This window comes from Microtus oregoni, unplaced genomic scaffold, assembly GCF_018167655.1.
Source record: "Microtus oregoni isolate MIOR12 unplaced genomic scaffold, Mior012 000035F_ref0000213, whole genome shotgun sequence".
Classification (NCBI taxonomy): Eukaryota; Metazoa; Chordata; class Mammalia; order Rodentia; family Cricetidae; genus Microtus; species Microtus oregoni.
In genome coordinates, this window is record NW_024543094.1 from 24,072,870 (window position 1) to 24,078,710 (window position 5,841).

Genomic DNA, 5,841 nt, shown 5'->3' on the forward strand with positions numbered 1-5,841 from the left:
ATTACTAGAATGGGAAAGTCAGTGAGATTGTGACTGAAATATTCCTGTTTCGTGAATGCAAGCCAGTAACACTGAGTCCACAAATGGAGATTGTTTCTAGAATTCACATATTTCAAAATATTATCAACAGTTGGGATCAGCTATATTTGCAAAACTACCTGACATGAATTGACAATCAACCAAGTGCTGATGCTGTTCCAGTCTGTCCTCCAACAAGGGTTCGCTTGCCAGATGCAGGTCATGTACAAAAGCTTGGATACTGTGGATTGAGGTCCACGCAGCAAGTAGTTCTCACCTTGCAGAACTATTTATAATGTAGTTTATAGCTATGAATTAGGCAACATCTAAGGTATAGTTTCCAACTCTAGCGATGTTGTGAACACTCTGAAGAAGTGGCACGATTTAATGAAGAACCGTTTGTTCATGAATGAAAACACACTGTACAGTGACAGCAATGTGCCAAGTGGGGCTTGAGAGAGAGAGAAGAAAAAGGAAGATGCAGTGAGGATCTCCATCAGCCTCCAATTCAGGGCACAAGAGTATGTCTGATCTTGTTTTTTTTATTGAGTTATTGAGCTATACGTTTTTATCTGTTTCCCTCTTTTCCTCTCCCCTCCCCTTCAACCCTGTCCTGTGGTCCCCATGCTCCCAATTTACTCAGGAGATCTTGTCTTTTTCTACTTCCCATGTATTTTAGATCCATGTATGTCTTTCTTAGGGTTCACATTGTTGTCTCAGTTCTCAGGGATTGTAAATTGTAGACTGGTTTTCTTTGCTTTATGTCTAAAAGCTGCTTATGAGTGAGTACATATGATATTTGTCTTTCTGGGTCTGAATGTTCTCTAATTCCATCCATTTGCCTGCAGATTTCAAAATGTCATTTTTTTTTCTGCTGTGTAGTACTCCATTGTGTAAATGTACTACATTTTCCTTATCCAGTCTTCCGTCAAGGGGCATTTAGGTTGTTTCCAGGTTCTAGTTATGATAAGCAATGCTGCTATGAACATAGTTGAGCTCATGTCTCTGAGGCACGATTGAGCATCCTTTGGGTATATACCCAAAAGTGCTATTGCTGGGTCTTGAAGAAGGTTGTTTCCTAAGTTTCTGAGAAATAACTATAGTGATATCCAAAGGGGCTGTACCAGCTTGCATTCCCACTAGCAATGCAGAAGTGTTCCCTTTACCCCACAACCTCTCCTGCATAAGTTGTCTTCAGTGTTTTTGAACTTTACCATTCTTATAGGTGTAAGATGGAATCTCAAAGCTGTTTTGATTTGCATTTCTCTGATGGCTGAAGAAGTTGAGCATTTCCTTAAGGGTCTCTCAGCCATTTTAGATTCCTCTGTTGAGAATTCTCTATTTAGTTCTGTACTCCATTTTTAATGAATTATTTGTTTTTTGATGACCAATTTCTTGAGTTCTTCATATATTTTGAAGATTAGCCCTATGTTCAATGTAGGTTTGGTGAAGATCTTTTCTAATTCTGTAGGCTGCCATTTTGTGTTGTGACCATGTCCTTTGCTTTAAAGAAGCTTTTCAGTTTTAGGAGGTTCCACTTATTAATAGTTTCTCTCAGTGTCTGTGCTACTGGGGTTATATTAGGAAGTGGTCTCCTGTGCCAATGTGTTCAAGTGTACTTCCCACTTTCTCTTTTATGAAGTTCAGTGTGGTTGACTTGATGTTGAGTTCTTTGATCCATTTTAACTTGAGTTTTGTGCATGGTGATAGATATGGATCTATTTTCATTCTTCTACATGTTGATATACAGTTATGCCAGCACCATTTGTTAAATATAATTTCTTTTTCCCATTTTATATTTTTTACTTTTAGTCAAAAGTCAGGTGTTCATAGGTGTGTGGAGTAATATCTGAGTCGTCGATTTGGTTCCATTGGTCCTCCTGTCTGTTTTTATTCCAATACTAGCCTGTTTTCAGTACTGTAGCTCTGTAGTAGAGTTTGAAGTCAGGGACTGCGATGCGTCCAGAAGTTTCTTTATTATACAGGATTGTTTTGGCTATGTTGGGTTTTTTGCTTTTTCATATTAAGTTGAGTACTGTTCTTTCAAGGTCTGTGAAGAATTTTTCTGGGATTTTGATGGACATTGCATTGAATCTGTAGATTGCTTTTGGTAAGATTGCCATTTTATTATGTTAATTCTACCTACCCAAGAACATGGGAGATTGTTCCATTTTCTCGTGTCTACTTCAATTTCTTTCTTCAAAGATTTAATGTTCTTGTCATACAGGTCTTCCACTTGTTTGGTTAGAGTTACTCTGGGATATTTTATGCTATTTGTGGCTATTGTGAAGGGTGATGTTTCTCTGATTTCTTTCTCAGTTCATTTATCATTTGTGTAAAGGAGGGTTACTGACTTTTTTTTTTTTTAGTTAATCTTGTATCCTGTTACATTACTGAAAGTGTTTATGACTTGTAAAAGTTTCTTGGTAGAATGTTTGGGATCGCTTATATAAACTTGCATTTTATCAACAAAGAGTGAGAGTTTGATTTCTTATTTTCCAGTTTATATCCCATTGATCTCCTTTTGTTGTCATATTGTTTTAGCTAGGACCTCAAGAACTATGTTGAATAGATATGGAGAGAGAACCTTGTCTTGTTCCTGATTTCAGTGGGATTGCTCTGAGTTTCTCTCCGTTTAGTTTGATGTTGGCTATTGGCTTGCTGTATATTGCCTTTATTATGTTTAGGCATGTTCCTTGTATCCCTGCTCTCTCCAAGACCTTTATCATGAAGGGATGTTGTATTTTTGTTGAAAGCTTTTTTGGCATCTAATAAGATGATCATGTGGTTTTTATTTTTCAGTTTGTTTATACAGTGGATTATGTTGACATATTTTCATATGTTGAACCATCCCTGCATATCTGGGATGAAGCTAACTTTATCATGGTGGGTGATTTTTCTGATGTGTTCTCAGATTTGATTTGACAGTATTTTATTGAGTATTTTTGCATCAATGTTCATGAGTGAGACTGATCTGTAATTCTCTTTCTGTAATTCTCTTGATGGATTTTTCTGTGACTAATATGAAATGTCCTTCTTTGTCTCTTTTGATTGATTTTAGTTTGAAGTCTGTTTTGTTAGCTATTATGATAGCTATACCAGTTTGTTTCTTAGGTCTATTTGATTGGAAAAAAATTTCCCAATTCTTTATTCAGAGGCAACGTCTGTCTTTGAGGTTGAGTTGTGTTTATTGAATGCAGCAGAAAGATGGATTCTGTTTTTGTATCCAATCTGTTCACCTGTGTCTTTTTATAGGTGAGTTGAGTCCATTTTTATTAATGGATATTAATGACCAGTTGTTGGAGTGAGGTTGCTTGCTGGTTCCCAGCTACCCAGCTAGTTCAGACCCGAAATAATCACACAGAAACTGTATTAATCAAATCACTGCTTGGCCCATTAGTTCTAGATTCTTATTGGCTAACTCTTACATATTAATTTAACCCATTTCCATTAATCTGTGTATCACCACATGGCTGTTGCTTACCAGATAAAGTTCTCAGTGTCTATCTCTGGTGGCTCCATGGCTTCTTTCTGACTCCAGTTTTCTTTCTCCCAGTATTCAGCCTATCCTTCTCTGCCTACCTAAGCTCTGCCTTGGTATAGATCCAAAGCAGTTTCTTTATTCATCAGTGGTAATCTCATTACACAGAGGGGACTCCCACAATAACCAGTGATTGCTATCCCCTGTTATTTTAGTTTTCATTGTTGGTGATGTTATTTTGTGTGTTTTTCACTTCTTTGGGATTTACTGCTGTGAGATCATCTATTGTCTGTGTTTTTGTGGATGTAGCCAACTTCATTGAGTTGGAGTTTTCCATCTAGTACTTTGTGTAAGCCTGGGTTTGTGGCTAGGTATTGGTTAAATCTGGTTCTGTCATGAAATATCTTGTTTTGTCTATGGTAACTGAAAGTTTTTGCTGGGTATAGTAGTCTGGGCTGTCATTTATGGTCTCTTAATCTCTGCGTAATGGTTGACCAGGACCTTCTGGCTTCCACTGGTTCCATAAAGAAGTCAGGTGTAATTCTTATAGGTCTGTTTTTATATGTTACTTTGCCTCTTTCTTTTGTAGCTCTTAATATTCTTTCTTTATTCTGTATGTTTAGTGTTTTTTGATTATTATGTGGTGAGGGGACTTTTTTATTCAGTCTATTTGGTGTTCTGTAAACTTCTTGTATCTTCATAGATATTTTTTTCTTTAGGTTGAGACAAATTTTTTTCTATGATTTTGATAAATATGTTTTCTGTGCTTTTGAGTTAGACTTCTTCTCCTTCTATTCCTATTATTCTCAGGTTTGATGTTTTCGTGGTGTCCCAGATTTCCTGGATATTTAGTGTTAAACTTTCATTAGATTTAATGTTTTCTTTGACTGGTAAGTCTATTTTCTTTATTGCATCTTCAGTGCTTGAGATTCTCTCTTCCATGTCTTGTATTCTGCTGTTTATGCTTGCATTTGTGGTTCCTGATCATTTTATTATGATTTCTGTTTCTATAATTCCCTTGGATTATGGTTTTTTTTATTATCTCTTTTTCAGTTTTCAAGTCTTGAATAGTTACTTCATATGTTTGATTGCTTTTTCTTGGTTTTCTCTAAGGAGTTTTTGATGTCTTCCAAGTTTTTGTTTGTCCTTTCTTCCATTTCTTTGAGAAGACTTTTCATTTCCTCTTTAAGTTCCTTAAACATTCTCCTAAAGTTATTTTTTAGGTCATTTTCTTCTGTTTCATCTACATTTGGTTGTTCAAGTCTTGCTGTTGTAGGTCCACTATTTTTTACTGGTATTGTGTTGCTCTTTGTAGTTTTGCATGTGTTTTTACCTTATCTACCCATCTTTTCCTCTGACTGGAATAGCTGGGGCTGTCTGTGACTCTGGTGGTCAATCTTCCAGGTGCCAGTGGATCTAAGGCTCATATGGTTGCTTCTTATAGTGCAGTCAGGGCCACGATTTCAGTTACCTCATTGGTAGCTCTGTGTTCCTGGAAGTTGTTTGGCTCTCCCAGGGTTTGCTCTGCAATGCCAGGGGTCATTCTGTCCTACTCCCATGGAGATTGCTTGCTTGGGCCTCTTTATGCTGAGTTTTCTGCCTTGGGCCTATTTGAGCAGAGATCCTGGCTCATACCTACTCCCTGGGAGGTTCCAGATCTGCAGAGGTCTCTGGTTCCTGCCTACTTTCTCAGTGGTCCCAGACCCATGCCTGGACGCACATAGGTCCTGGCTTAGGCCTACTCCCTTGGACGTGCCAGATTTGTACCCAGACCCCCAGAGGTCTCTGGTTCTGGCCTAATATTTTATCAGTTGCTCCGTTGTACCTGCTCCTGTGAAGTTTGCTGTCTCAGGCTTGCTTTGGCCTAGGTTGCTGACTCAGACCTATTTCCATAGATGTCCCTGGTCTGGACCTGCTTCTGCAGAGGTCCCTGCTTTTGGCCCAATCCCACAAAGGTCTCTGGCTCTGGTCTACTCCCTTGCATGTCCCAGACTCACCCAGTCTGATCTTGTAATAGAGGGCAAGTCCTTTGTCCAGTCTGCTAATAAGTATTTTAAAAATCACTGAAACTTAAATAGTTGCTAAAGGTAACATATTTCTCAAAGTATCTAGTGCTTGAGAGAAGCAAAGATGGAAGAAATGACATAATTGATTTGACCCTATGTATGTGTGTGTATACATGTAAAATATAATTGTATGTGGCATATGTACACATGCATATATAAGTACATTGGCTTGGGGAATTTAGAGCTTGCTGGGTATCTTCTACTACTTTCTATCTTCTTCCTTTGAGACAAAGTCTCTAACTGACAAAAGAACTAGTTAGGCACCTACAACTCTAG